At 38.5% G+C, this 14292-nt stretch overlaps 13 non-coding genes across 13 annotated transcripts; all 13 read left to right on the top strand.

Moving 5' to 3' along the window:
- The first annotated feature begins 251 nt into the window (after positions 1–251).
- TRNAW-CCA lies at positions 252–323 on the top strand. The gene has a single exon. It is a non-coding gene; the product is annotated as a tRNA-Trp (tRNA).
- Positions 324–762: 439 nt separating this feature from the next.
- TRNAW-CCA lies at positions 763–834 on the top strand. The gene has a single exon. It is a non-coding gene; the product is annotated as a tRNA-Trp (tRNA).
- Positions 835–2295: 1461 nt separating this feature from the next.
- On the top strand, positions 2296–2367 carry TRNAW-CCA. Its single transcript has one exon. It is a non-coding gene; the product is annotated as a tRNA-Trp (tRNA).
- A 2002-nt stretch (positions 2368–4369) lies between these two features.
- TRNAW-CCA lies at positions 4370–4441 on the top strand. The gene has a single exon. It is a non-coding gene; the product is annotated as a tRNA-Trp (tRNA).
- A 1461-nt stretch (positions 4442–5902) lies between these two features.
- TRNAW-CCA lies at positions 5903–5974 on the top strand. The gene has a single exon. It is a non-coding gene; the product is annotated as a tRNA-Trp (tRNA).
- A 439-nt stretch (positions 5975–6413) lies between these two features.
- Positions 6414–6485, top strand: TRNAW-CCA. Its single transcript has one exon. It is a non-coding gene; the product is annotated as a tRNA-Trp (tRNA).
- A 1462-nt stretch (positions 6486–7947) lies between these two features.
- Positions 7948–8019, top strand: TRNAW-CCA. The gene has a single exon. It is a non-coding gene; the product is annotated as a tRNA-Trp (tRNA).
- A 439-nt stretch (positions 8020–8458) lies between these two features.
- TRNAW-CCA lies at positions 8459–8530 on the top strand. Its single transcript has one exon. It is a non-coding gene; the product is annotated as a tRNA-Trp (tRNA).
- Positions 8531–9991: 1461 nt separating this feature from the next.
- On the top strand, positions 9992–10063 carry TRNAW-CCA. The gene has a single exon. It is a non-coding gene; the product is annotated as a tRNA-Trp (tRNA).
- Positions 10064–10501: 438 nt separating this feature from the next.
- On the top strand, positions 10502–10573 carry TRNAW-CCA. The gene has a single exon. It is a non-coding gene; the product is annotated as a tRNA-Trp (tRNA).
- Positions 10574–12035: 1462 nt separating this feature from the next.
- Positions 12036–12107, top strand: TRNAW-CCA. Its single transcript has one exon. It is a non-coding gene; the product is annotated as a tRNA-Trp (tRNA).
- Positions 12108–12546: 439 nt separating this feature from the next.
- Positions 12547–12618, top strand: TRNAW-CCA. The gene has a single exon. It is a non-coding gene; the product is annotated as a tRNA-Trp (tRNA).
- A 1462-nt stretch (positions 12619–14080) lies between these two features.
- Positions 14081–14152, top strand: TRNAW-CCA. The gene has a single exon. It is a non-coding gene; the product is annotated as a tRNA-Trp (tRNA).
- The last annotated feature ends 140 nt before the right edge of the window (positions 14153–14292 follow it).

The following is a 14292-nucleotide window of genomic DNA, read 5'->3' as shown; positions in this document are numbered from 1 at the left end:
GTCAGCTGTCCTTTTTATTACCAAATGAGTACTACAGACACATTTTTCTTAACTATAGATACATTATTTACTAGAAATCCCTTCACCTTAATAGCAGAAATAGCAATCCTTTTTGTTCGTTGCAGCGTCAATTGTGGGTAAAATTGGCTTCTTTCAAAAGTATTGTATCAGTCCTTTTGAATTACGAGGGTATTAACATTTCTTCAACAAACATTGGTGATGGTAAAGGTCCCAACCAAACACAGACTTTTGACCTTGTGGCGCAATGGTAGCGTGTCTGACTCCAGATCAGAAGGTTGCGTGTTCAAATCACGTCAGGGTCAGTTATGTTTTTGTTATATAATGAGTAAACAGCATGGCCCTTAACCTGCTAACTTCAACCGTTTCCCATTGCTCTCTTAAGAAGAGTATAGTTTGCCATGATGTTAACTTTCCGTAAGCCTGAAAATTCTGAGCAGTTTGTCAATTTAGGTTAAGTAATGGGTTTAAGTTGTTTTAACTATGATTTGTGGTCAGGTGTCTTTTTGATCACTACATGAGTACTACAAAAACATTTTTCTTAAATAGAGTCACATTATTTACTAGAATTGCCTTCACCTTAAGGACACAAAGTGCAATCCTTCTTGGTCTTTGCAGTAGGGATTTTGGGAAAAATTGCCATCTTTTAAAATTGGTTGATTAGTTATTTAGAATTAGCAGGGTGTTATCATTTCTTTACAGGTACATCGGTGATGGTGAAGGACAGCATGAAAGTCATTCCTTGACCTCGTGGCGCAACGGTAGCGCGTCTGACTCCAGATCAGAAGGTTGCGTGTTCAAATCACGTCGGGGTCAGTTATTCTTTTCATCATAGAATGAGTAAACAGCATAACATTAATCTGCAATTACAACCTGTTCCGCTTACTCTCTTAAGAAGAGTAAAATTTGGCATGGTGTTAACTTTCCTTAAGATTGAAAAATCTGAGCATTTTGTCATTTTAGGTTAAAGAAAGTGTTGAAGGTGTTTTTAACTAAGATGTTTTGCTTAACAGTAAGAGCAAAAGGACCATACATCAGTCTTAACCAGCAGTTGGTCCTCAAACTATTTTTGACTGCATGATGGTAACCAATGTCATGGCACAATGGTACCATGTCTGACTCCATATGACAAGGAAGGGTGTTTTTAAGCACATTGAGATCCGAAGCGCCTTTCGGTTTGATGTGAGTAGCGGAAATACCTTCTTAATTGCTGATGGCATGTCTTTAGATCACCCTGAGGTCATGTTTTTTTTGGCATATAAGATACAGTCTAATTAGGGTGATAAACTCCTCCCTGACTGCCAATATGGAAAACAAAATAACTTCTTAAACCAGTTCTGAATATTCCATGGCTGAATAAAAGCTGGCCAGGTAACTATTGAGCTTTTTAACAAATCAAGGATCTCAACATTCTATGTTGGAAAGGTCCATAGTCTCACTCCACTTACTGGAAAGAATCATCATGTTTACTGATGGTGAAATCTTTCCTGTAGAAGCAGTGGATGCCTATTTATCCTGGATTTAGGCCTAGGTGTAGAAAGATCATTACACCGATCTTTCTACTGTTCATTCGAGTATTTGTACATATATTTAGATAGCCCAAAAGCCGAAATACTGGTGACGGAAACGCATAAGTTTGCTGGTCAGTGCTACGGATATCTTCTCATACTAGACTTCATAGCGAAATTACCAGGTTTTAAACCCAATTTAGTTAATGAAATGGGAAAAACGCATCTTTAGAAATTTCATAGAGAGGAAATGCTCACTCTCAGTGTCCCATTCTTTACTGGAACTAACTTTCTCCTATAGGCACACTATTCACTCTTCCTTATTAGTAGTTTTTTGACATCATGAGGGAAAAGCAAGCTTCTATTAAAAGTAGTAGAGCAATTGGTTAGAAGAGGCAGGCAGTAGGCATTTTGTCAAAAAGGCATTGGAGAGAAACAGGGTCAGAAAGCTAGGTATTGACTGATCTTGTAGCGCAAGAGTTGCGTGTCAGAGTGTTGTGCGTTTCTATAATATCGTGGTCAGCTGTCCTTTTTATTACCAAATGAGTACTACAGACACATTTTTCTTAACTATAGATACATTATTTACTAGAAATCCCTTCACCTTAATAGCAGAAATAGCAATCCTTTTTGTTCGTTGCAGCGTCAATTGTGGGTAAAATTGGCTTCTTTCAAAAGTATTGTATCAGTCCTTTTGAATTACGAGGGTATTAACATTTCTTCAACAAACATTGGTGATGGTAAAGGTCCCAACCAAACACAGACTTTTGACCTTGTGGCGCAATGGTAGCGTGTCTGACTCCAGATCAGAAGGTTGCGTGTTCAAATCACGTCAGGGTCAGTTATGTTTTTGTTATATAATGAGTAAACAGCATGGCCCTTAACCTGCTAACTTCAACCGTTTCCCATTGCTCTCTTAAGAAGAGTATACAGGGAGTGCAGAATTATTAGGCAAGTTGTATTTTTGAGGATTAATTTTATTATTGAACAACAACCAAGTTCTCAATGAACCCAAAAAACTCATTAATATCAAAGCTGAATATTTTTGGAAGTAGATTTTAGTTTGTTTTTAGTTTTAGCTATTTTAGGGGGATATCTGTGTGTGCAGGTGACTATTACTGTGCATAATTATTAGGCAACTTAACAAAAAACAAATATATACCCATTTCAATTATTTATTTTTACCAGTGAAACCAATATAACATCTCAACATTCACAAATATACACTTCTGACATTCAAAAACAAAACAAAAACAAATCAGTGACCAATATAGCCACCTTTCTTTGCAAGGACACTCAAAAGCCTGCCATCCATGGATTCTGTCAGTGTTTTGATCTGTTCACCATCAACATTGCGTGCAGCAGCAACTACAGCCTCCCAGACACTGTTCAGAGAGGTGTACTGTTTTCCCTCCTTGTAAATCTCACATTTGATGATGGACCACAGGTTCTCAATGGGGTTCAGATCAGGTGAAAAAGGAGGCCATGTCATTAGATTTTCTTCTTTTATACCCTTTCTTGCCAGCCACACTGTGGAGTACTTGGACGCGTGTGATGGAGCATTGTCCTGCATGAAAATCATGTTTTTCTTGAAGGATGCAGACTTCTTCCTGTACCACTGCTTGAAGAAGGTGTCTTCCAGAAACTGGCAGTAGGACTGGGAGTTGAGCTTGACTCCATCCTCAACCCGAAAAGGCCCCACAAGCTCATCTTTGATGATACCAGCCCAAACCAGTACTCCACCTCCACCTTGCTGGCGTCTGAGTCGGACTGGAGCTCTCTGCCCTTTACCAATCCAGCCACGGGCCCATCCATCTGGCCTATCAAGACTCACTCTCATTTCATCAGTCCATAAAACCTTAGAAAAATCAGTCTTGAGATATTTCTTGGCCCAGTCTTGACGTTTCAGCTTGTGTGTCTTGTTCAGTGGTGGTCGTCTTTCAGCCTTTCTTACCTTGGCCATGTCTGAGTATTGCACACCTTGTGCTTTTGGGCACTCCAGTGATGTTGCAGCTCTGAAATATGGCCAAATTGGTGGCAAGTGGCATCTTGGCAGCTGCACGCTTGACTTTTCTCAGTTCACGGACAGTTATTTTGCGCCTTGGTTTTTCCACACGCTTCTTGCGACCCTGTTGACTATTTTGAATGAAACGCTTGATTGTTCGATGATGACGCTTCAGAAGCTTTGCAATTTTAAGAGTGCTGCATCCCTCTGCAAGATATCTCACTATTTTTGACTTTTCTGAGCCTGTCAAGTCCTTCTTTTGACCTATTTTGCCAAAGGAAAGGAAGTTGCCTAATAATTATGCACACCTAATATAGGGTGTTGATGTCATTAGACCACACCCCTTCTCATTACAGAGATGCACATCACCTAATATGCTTAATTGGTAGTAGGCTTTCGAGCCTATACAGCTTGGAGTAAGACAACATGCATAAAGAGGATGATGTGGTCAAAATACTCATTTGCCTAATAATTCTGCACGCAGTGTAGTTTGCCATGATGTTAACTTTCCGTAAGCCTGAAAATTCTGAGCAGTTTGTCAATTTAGGTTAAGTAATGGGTTTAAGTTGTTTTAACTATGATTTGTGGTCAGGTGTCTTTTTGATCACTACATGAGTACTACAAAAACATTTTTCTTAAATAGAGTCACATTATTTACTAGAATTGCCTTCACCTTAAGGACACAAAGTGCAATCCTTCTTGGTCTTTGCAGTAGGGATTTTGGGAAAAATTGCCATCTTTTAAAATTGGTTGATTAGTTATTTAGAATTAGCAGGGTGTTATCATTTCTTTACAGGTACATCGGTGATGGTGAAGGACAGCATGAAAGTCATTCCTTGACCTCGTGGCGCAACGGTAGCGCGTCTGACTCCAGATCAGAAGGTTGCGTGTTCAAATCACGTCGGGGTCAGTTATTCTTTTCATCATAGAATGAGTAAACAGCATAACATTAATCTGCAATTACAACCTGTTCCGCTTACTCTCTTAAGAAGAGTAAAATTTGGCATGGTGTTAACTTTCCTTAAGATTGAAAAATCTGAGCATTTTGTCATTTTAGGTTAAAGAAAGTGTTGAAGGTGTTTTTAACTAAGATGTTTTGCTTAACAGTAAGAGCAAAAGGACCATACATCAGTCTTAACCAGCAGTTGGTCCTCAAACTATTTTTGACTGCATGATGGTAACCAATGTCATGGCACAATGGTACCATGTCTGACTCCATATGACAAGGAAGGGTGTTTTTAAGCACATTGAGATCCGAAGCGCCTTTCGGTTTGATGTGAGTAGCGGAAATACCTTCTTAATTGCTGATGGCATGTCTTTAGATCACCCTGAGGTCATGTTTTTTTTGGCATATAAGATACAGTCTAATTAGGGTGATAAACTCCTCCCTGACTGCCAATATGGAAAACAAAATAACTTCCTAAACCAGTTCTGAATATTCCATGGCTGAATAAAAGCTGGCCAGGTAACTATTGAGCTTTTTAACAAATCAAGGATCTCAACATTCTGTGTTGGAAAGGTCCATAGTCTCACTCCACTTACTGGAAAGAATCATCATGTTTACTGATGGTGAAATCTTTCCTGTAGAAGCAGTGGATGCCTATTTATCCTGGATTTAGGCCTAGGTGTAGAAAGATCATTACACCGATCTTTCTACTGTTCATTCGAGTATTTGTACATATATTTAGATAGCCCAAAAGCCGAAATACTGGTGACGGAAACGCATAAGTTTGCTGGTCAGTGCTACGGATATCTTCTCATACTAGACTTCATAGCGAAATTACCAGGTTTTAAACCCAATTTAGTTAATGAAATGGGAAAAACGCATCTTTAGAAATTTCATAGAGAGGAAATGCTCACTCTCAGTGTCCCATTCTTTACTGGAACTAACTTTCTCCTATAGGCACACTATTCACTCTTCCTTATTAGTAGTTTTTTGACATCATGAGGGAAAAGCAAGCTTCTATTAAAAGTAGTAGAGCAATTGGTTAGAAGAGGCAGGCAGTAGGCATTTTGTCAAAAAGGCATTGGAGAGAAACAGGGTCAGAAAGCTAGGTATTGACTGATCTTGTAGCGCAAGAGTTGCGTGTCAGAGTGTTGTGCGTTTCTATAATATCGTGGTCAGCTGTCCTTTTTATTACCAAATGAGTACTACAGACACATTTTTCTTAACTATAGATACATTATTTACTAGAAATCCCTTCACCTTAATAGCAGAAATAGCAATCCTTTTTGTTCGTTGCAGCGTCAATTGTGGGTAAAATTGGCTTCTTTCAAAAGTATTGTATCAGTCCTTTTGAATTACGAGGGTATTAACATTTCTTCAACAAACATTGGTGATGGTAAAGGTCCCAACCAAACACAGACTTTTGACCTTGTGGCGCAATGGTAGCGTGTCTGACTCCAGATCAGAAGGTTGCGTGTTCAAATCACGTCAGGGTCAGTTATGTTTTTGTTATATAATGAGTAAACAGCATGGCCCTTAACCTGCTAACTTCAACCGTTTCCCATTGCTCTCTTAAGAAGAGTATAGTTTGCCATGATGTTAACTTTCCGTAAGCCTGAAAATTCTGAGCAGTTTGTCAATTTAGGTTAAGTAATGGGTTTAAGTTGTTTTAACTATGATTTGTGGTCAGGTGTCTTTTTGATCACTACATGAGTACTACAAAAACATTTTTCTTAAATAGAGTCACATTATTTACTAGAATTGCCTTCACCTTAAGGACACAAAGTGCAATCCTTCTTGGTCTTTGCAGTAGGGATTTTGGGAAAAATTGCCATCTTTTAAAATTGGTTGATTAGTTATTTAGAATTAGCAGGGTGTTATCATTTCTTTACAGGTACATCGGTGATGGTGAAGGACAGCATGAAAGTCATTCCTTGACCTCGTGGCGCAACGGTAGCGCGTCTGACTCCAGATCAGAAGGTTGCGTGTTCAAATCACGTCGGGGTCAGTTATTCTTTTCATCATAGAATGAGTAAACAGCATAACATTAATCTGCAATTACAACCTGTTCCGCTTACTCTCTTAAGAAGAGTAAAATTTGGCATGGTGTTAACTTTCCTTAAGATTGAAAAATCTGAGCATTTTGTCATTTTAGGTTAAAGAAAGTGTTGAAGGTGTTTTTAACTAAGATGTTTTGCTTAACAGTAAGAGCAAAAGGACCATACATCAGTCTTAACCAGCAGTTGGTCCTCAAACTATTTTTGACTGCATGATGGTAACCAATGTCATGGCACAATGGTACCATGTCTGACTCCATATGACAAGGAAGGGTGTTTTTAAGCACATTGAGATCCGAAGCGCCTTTCGGTTTGATGTGAGTAGCGGAAATACCTTCTTAATTGCTGATGGCATGTCTTTAGATCACCCTGAGGTCATGTTTTTTTTTGGCATATAAGATACAGTCTAATTAGGGTGATAAACTCCTCCCTGACTGCCAATATGGAAAACAAAATAACTTCTTAAACCAGTTCTGAATATTCCATGGCTGAATAAAAGCTGGCCAGGTAACTATTGAGCTTTTTAACAAATCAAGGATCTCAACATTCTATGTTGGAAAGGTCCATAGTCTCACTCCACTTACTGGAAAGAATCATCATGTTTACTGATGGTGAAATCTTTCCTGTAGAAGCAGTGGATGCCTATTTATCCTGGATTTAGGCCTAGGTGTAGAAAGATCATTACACCGATCTTTCTACTGTTCATTCGAGTATTTGTACATATATTTAGATAGCCCAAAAGCCGAAATACTGGTGACGGAAACGCATAAGTTTGCTGGTCAGTGCTACGGATATCTTCTCATACTAGACTTCATAGCGAAATTACCAGGTTTTAAACCCAATTTAGTTAATGAAATGGGAAAAACGCATCTTTAGAAATTTCATAGAGAGGAAATGCTCACTCTCAGTGTCCCATTCTTTACTGGAACTAACTTTCTCCTATAGGCACACTATTCACTCTTCCTTATTAGTAGTTTTTTGACATCATGAGGGAAAAGCAAGCTTCTATTAAAAGTAGTAGAGCAATTGGTTAGAAGAGGCAGGCAGTAGGCATTTTGTCAAAAAGGCATTGGAGAGAAACAGGGTCAGAAAGCTAGGTATTGACTGATCTTGTAGCGCAAGAGTTGCGTGTCAGAGTGTTGTGCGTTTCTATAATATCGTGGTCAGCTGTCCTTTTTATTACCAAATGAGTACTACAGACACATTTTTCTTAACTATAGATACATTATTTACTAGAAATCCCTTCACCTTAATAGCAGAAATAGCAATCCTTTTTGTTCGTTGCAGCGTCAATTGTGGGTAAAATTGGCTTCTTTCAAAAGTATTGTATCAGTCCTTTTGAATTACGAGGGTATTAACATTTCTTCAACAAACATTGGTGATGGTAAAGGTCCCAACCAAACACAGACTTTTGACCTTGTGGCGCAATGGTAGCGTGTCTGACTCCAGATCAGAAGGTTGCGTGTTCAAATCACGTCAGGGTCAGTTATGTTTTTGTTATATAATGAGTAAACAGCATGGCCCTTAACCTGCTAACTTCAACCGTTTCCCATTGCTCTCTTAAGAAGAGTATAGTTTGCCATGATGTTAACTTTCCGTAAGCCTGAAAATTCTGAGCAGTTTGTCAATTTAGGTTAAGTAATGGGTTTAAGTTGTTTTAACTATGATTTGTGGTCAGGTGTCTTTTTGATCACTACATGAGTACTACAAAAACATTTTTCTTAAATAGAGTCACATTATTTACTAGAATTGCCTTCACCTTAAGGACACAAAGTGCAATCCTTCTTGGTCTTTGCAGTAGGGATTTTGGGAAAAATTGCCATCTTTTAAAATTGGTTGATTAGTTATTTAGAATTAGCAGGGTGTTATCATTTCTTTACAGGTACATCGGTGATGGTGAAGGACAGCATGAAAGTCATTCCTTGACCTCGTGGCGCAACGGTAGCGCGTCTGACTCCAGATCAGAAGGTTGCGTGTTCAAATCACGTCGGGGTCAGTTATTCTTTTCATCATAGAATGAGTAAACAGCATAACATTAATCTGCAATTACAACCTGTTCCGCTTACTCTCTTAAGAAGAGTAAAATTTGGCATGGTGTTAACTTTCCTTAAGATTGAAAAATCTGAGCATTTTGTCATTTTAGGTTAAAGAAAGTGTTGAAGGTGTTTTTAACTAAGATGTTTTGCTTAACAGTAAGAGCAAAAGGACCATACATCAGTCTTAACCAGCAGTTGGTCCTCAAACTATTTTTGACTGCATGATGGTAACCAATGTCATGGCACAATGGTACCATGTCTGACTCCATATGACAAGGAAGGGTGTTTTTAAGCACATTGAGATCCGAAGCGCCTTTCGGTTTGATGTGAGTAGCGGAAATACCTTCTTAATTGCTGATGGCATGTCTTTAGATCACCCTGAGGTCATGTTTTTTTTGGCATATAAGATACAGTCTAATTAGGGTGATAAACTCCTCCCTGACTGCCAATATGGAAAACAAAATAACTTCCTAAACCAGTTCTGAATATTCCATGGCTGAATAAAAGCTGGCCAGGTAACTATTGAGCTTTTTAACAAATCAAGGATCTCAACATTCTGTGTTGGAAAGGTCCATAGTCTCACTCCACTTACTGGAAAGAATCATCATGTTTACTGATGGTGAAATCTTTCCTGTAGAAGCAGTGGATGCCTATTTATCCTGGATTTAGGCCTAGGTGTAGAAAGATCATTACACCGATCTTTCTACTGTTCATTCGAGTATTTGTACATATATTTAGATAGCCCAAAAGCCGAAATACTGGTGACGGAAACGCATAAGTTTGCTGGTCAGTGCTACGGATATCTTCTCATACTAGACTTCATAGCGAAATTACCAGGTTTTAAACCCAATTTAGTTAATGAAATGGGAAAAACGCATCTTTAGAAATTTCATAGAGAGGAAATGCTCACTCTCAGTGTCCCATTCTTTACTGGAACTAACTTTCTCCTATAGGCACACTATTCACTCTTCCTTATTAGTAGTTTTTTGACATCATGAGGGAAAAGCAAGCTTCTATTAAAAGTAGTAGAGCAATTGGTTAGAAGAGGCAGGCAGTAGGCATTTTGTCAAAAAGGCATTGGAGAGAAACAGGGTCAGAAAGCTAGGTATTGACTGATCTTGTAGCGCAAGAGTTGCGTGTCAGAGTGTTGTGCGTTTCTATAATATCGTGGTCAGCTGTCCTTTTTATTACCAAATGAGTACTACAGACACATTTTTCTTAACTATAGATACATTATTTACTAGAAATCCCTTCACCTTAATAGCAGAAATAGCAATCCTTTTTGTTCGTTGCAGCGTCAATTGTGGGTAAAATTGGCTTCTTTCAAAAGTATTGTATCAGTCCTTTTGAATTACGAGGGTATTAACATTTCTTCAACAAACATTGGTGATGGTAAAGGTCCCAACCCGACACAGTCTTTTGACCTTGTGGCGAAATGGTAGCGTGTCTGACTCCAGATCAGAAGGTTGCGTGTTCAAATCACGTCAGGGTCAGTTATGTTTTTGTTATATAATGAGTAAACAGCATGGCCCTTAACCTGCTAACTTCAACCGTTTCCCATTGCTCTCTTAAGAAGAGTATAGTTTGCCATGATGTTAACTTTCCGTAAGCCTGAAAATTCTGAGCAGTTTGTCAATTTAGGTTAAGTAATGGGTTTAAGTTGTTTTAACTATGATTTGTGGTCAGGTGTCTTTTTGATCACTACATGAGTACTACAAAAACATTTTTCTTAAATAGAGTCACATTATTTACTAGAATTGCCTTCACCTTAAGGACACAAAGTGCAATCCTTCTTGGTCTTTGCAGTAGGGATTGTGGGAAAAATTGCCATCTTTTAAAATTGGTTGATCAGTTATTTAGAATTAGCAGGGTGTTATCATTTCTTTACAGGTACATCGGTGATGGTGAGGACAGCATGAAAGTCATTCCTTGACCTCGTGGCGCAACGGTAGCGCGTCTGACTCCAGATCAGAAGGTTGCGTGTTCAAATCACGTCGGGGTCAGTTATTCTTTTCATCATAGAATGAGTAAACAGCATAACATTAATCTGCAATTACAACCTGTTCCGCTTACTCTCTTAAGAAGAGTAAAATTTGGCATGGTGTTAACTTTCCTTAAGATTGAAAAATCTGAGCATTTTGTCATTTTAGGTTAAAGAAAGTGTTGAAGGTGTTTTTAACTAAGATGTTTTGCTTAACAGTAAGAGCAAAAGGACCATACATCAGTCTTAACCAGCAGTTGGTCCTCAAACTATTTTTGACTGCATGATGGTAACCAATGTCATGGCACAATGGTACCATGTCTGACTCCATATGACAAGGAAGGGTGTTTTTAAGCACATTGAGATCCGAAGCGCCTTTCGGTTTGATGTGAGTAGCGGAAATACCTTCTTAATTGCTGATGGCATGTCTTTAGATCACCCTGAGGTCATGTTTTTTTTTGGCATATAAGATACAGTCTAATTAGGGTGATAAACTCCTCCCTGACTGCCAATATGGAAAACAAAATAACTTCCTAAACCAGTTCTGAATATTCCATGGCTGAATAAAAGCTGGCCAGGTAACTATTGAGCTTTTTAACAAATCAAGGATCTCAACATTCTGTGTTGGAAAGGTCCATAGTCTCACTCCACTTACTGGAAAGAATCATCATGTTTACTGATGGTGAAATCTTTCCTGTAGAAGCAGTGGATGCCTATTTATCCTGGATTTAGGCCTAGGTGTAGAAAGATCATTACACCGATCTGTCTACTGTTCATTCGAGTATTTGTACATATATTTAGATAGCCCAAAAGCCGAAATACTGGTGACGGAAACGCATAAGTTTGCTGGTCAGTGCTACGGATATCTTCTCATACTAGACTTCATAGCGAAATTACCAGGTTTTAAACCCAATTTAGTTAATGAAATGGGAAAAACGCATCTTTAGAAATTTCATAGAGAGGAAATGCTCACTCTCAGTGTCCCATTCTTTACTGGAACTAACTTTCTCCTAGAGGCACACTATTCACTCTTCCTTATTAGTAGTTTTTTGACATCATGAGGGAAAAGCAAGCTTCTATTAAAAGTAGTAGAGCAATTGGTTAGAAGAGGCAGGCAGTAGGCATTTTGTCAAAAAGGCATTGGAGAGAAACAGGGTCAGAAAGCTAGGTATTGACTGATCTTGTAGCGTAAGAGTTGCGTGTCAGAGTGTTGTGCGTTTCTATAATATCGTGGTCAGCTGTCCTTTTTATTACCAAATGAGTACTACAGACACATTTTTCTTAACTATAGATACATTATTTACTAGAAATCCCTTCACCTTAATAGCAGAAATAGCAATCCTTTTTGTTCGTTGCAGCGTCAATTGTGGGTAAAATTGGCTTCTTTCAAAAGTATTGTATCAGTCCTTTTGAATTACGAGGGTATTAACATTTCTTCAACAAACATTGGTGATGGTAAAGGTCCCAACCCAACACAGTCTTGTGACCTCGTGGCGCAATGGTAGCGTGTCTGACTCCAGATCAGAAGGTTGCGTGTTCAAATCACGTCAGGGTCAGTTATGTTTTTGTTATATAATGAGTAAACAGCATGGCCCTTAACCTGCTAACTTCAACCGTTTCCCATTGCTCTCTTAAGAAGAGTATAGTTTGCCATGATGTTAACTTTCCGTAAGCCTGAAAATTCTGAGCAGTTTGTCAATTTAGGTTAAGTAATGGGTTTAAGTTGTTTTAACTATGATTTGTGGTCAGGTGTCTTTTTGATCACTACATGAGTACTACAAAAACATTTTTCTTAAATAGAGTCACATTATTTACTAGAATTGCCTTCACCTTAAGGACACAAAGTGCAATCCTTCTTGGTCTTTGCAGTAGGGATTGTGGGAAAAATTGCCATCTTTTAAAATTGGTTGATCAGTTATTTAGAATTAGCAGGGTGTTATCATTTCTTTACAGGTACATCGGTGATGGTGAGGAACAGCATAAAAGTCATTCCTTGACCTCGTGGCGCAACGGTAGCGCGTCTGACTCCAGATCAGAAGGTTGCGTGTTCAAATCACGTCGGGGTCAGTTATTCTTTTCATCATAGAATGAGTAAACAGCATAACATTAATCTGCAATTACAACCTGTTCCGCTTACTCTCTTAAGAAGAGTAAAATTTGGCATGGTGTTAACTTTCCTTAAGATTGAAAAATCTGAGCATTTTGTCATTTTAGGTTAAAGAAAGTGTTGAAGGTGTTTTTAACTAAGATGTTTTGCTTAACAGTAAGAGCAAAAGGACCATACATCAGTCTTAACCAGCAGTTGGTCCTCAAACTATTTTTGACTGCATGATGGTAACCAATGTCATGGCACAATGGTACCATGTCTGACTCCATATGACAAGGAAGGGTGTTTTTAAGCACATTGAGATCCGAAGCGCCTTTCGGTTTGATGTGAGTAGCGGAAATACCTTCTTAATTGCTGATGGCATGTCTTTAGATCACCCTGAGGTCATGTTTTTTTTTGGCATATAAGATACAGTCTAATTAGGGTGATAAACTCCTCCCTGACTGCCAATATGGAAAACAAAATAACTTCCTAAACCAGTTCTGAATATTCCATGGCTGAATAAAAGCTGGCCAGGTAACTATTGAGCTTTTTAACAAATCAAGGATCTCAACATTCTGTGTTGGAAAGGTCCATAGTCTCACTCCACTTACTGGAAAGAATCATCATGTTTACTGATGGTGAAATCTTTCCTGTAGAAGCAGTGGATGCCTATTTATCCTGGATTTAGGCCTAGGTGTAGAAAGATCATTACACCGATCTTTCTACTGTTCATTCGAGTATTTGTACATATATTTAGATAGCCCAAAAGCCGAAATACTGGTGACGGAAACGCATAAGTTTGCTGGTCAGTGCTACGGATATCTTCTCATACTAGACTTCATAGCGAAATTACCAGGTTTTAAACCCAATTTAGTTAATGAAATGGGAAAAACGCATCTTTAGAAATTTCATAGAGAGGAAATGCTCACTCTCAGTGTCCCATTCTTTACTGGAACTAACTTTCTCCTAGAGGCACACTATTCACTCTTCCTTATTAGTAGTTTTTTGACATCATGAGGGAAAAGCAAGCTTCTATTAAAAGTAGTAGAGCAATTGGTTAGAAGAGGCAGGCAGTAGGCATTTTGTCAAAAAGGCATTGGAGAGAAACAGGGTCAGAAAGCTAGGTATTGACTGATCTTGTAGCGCAAGAGTTGCGTGTCAGAGTGTTGTGCGTTTCTATAATATCGTGGTCAGCTGTCCTTTTTATTACCAAATGAGTACTACAGACACATTTTTCTTAACTATAGATACATTATTTACTAGAAATCCCTTCACCTTAATAGCAGAAATAGCAATCCTTTTTGTTCGTTGCAGCGTCAATTGTGGGTAAAATTGGCTTCTTTCAAAAGTATTGTATCAGTCCTTTTGAATTACGAGGGTATTAACATTTCTTCAACAAACATTGGTGATGGTAAAGGTCCCAACCAAACACAGTCTTTTGACCTTGTGGCGCAATGGTAGCGTGTCTGACTCCAGATCAGAAGGTTGCGTGTTCAAATCACGTCAGGGTCAGTTATGTTTTTGTTATATAATGAGTAAACAGCATGGCCCTTAACCTGCTAACTTCAACCGTTTCCCATTGCTCTCTTAAGAAGAGTATAGTTTGCCATGATGTTAACTTTCCGTAAGCCTGAAAATTCTGAGCAGTTTGT

This window comes from Bufo bufo, unplaced genomic scaffold, assembly GCF_905171765.1.
Source record: "Bufo bufo unplaced genomic scaffold, aBufBuf1.1, whole genome shotgun sequence".
Classification (NCBI taxonomy): Eukaryota; Metazoa; Chordata; class Amphibia; order Anura; family Bufonidae; genus Bufo; species Bufo bufo.
The sequence above is the reverse complement of the archived record's forward strand: the minus strand, read 5'-3'. Positions and strand labels throughout refer to the sequence as shown.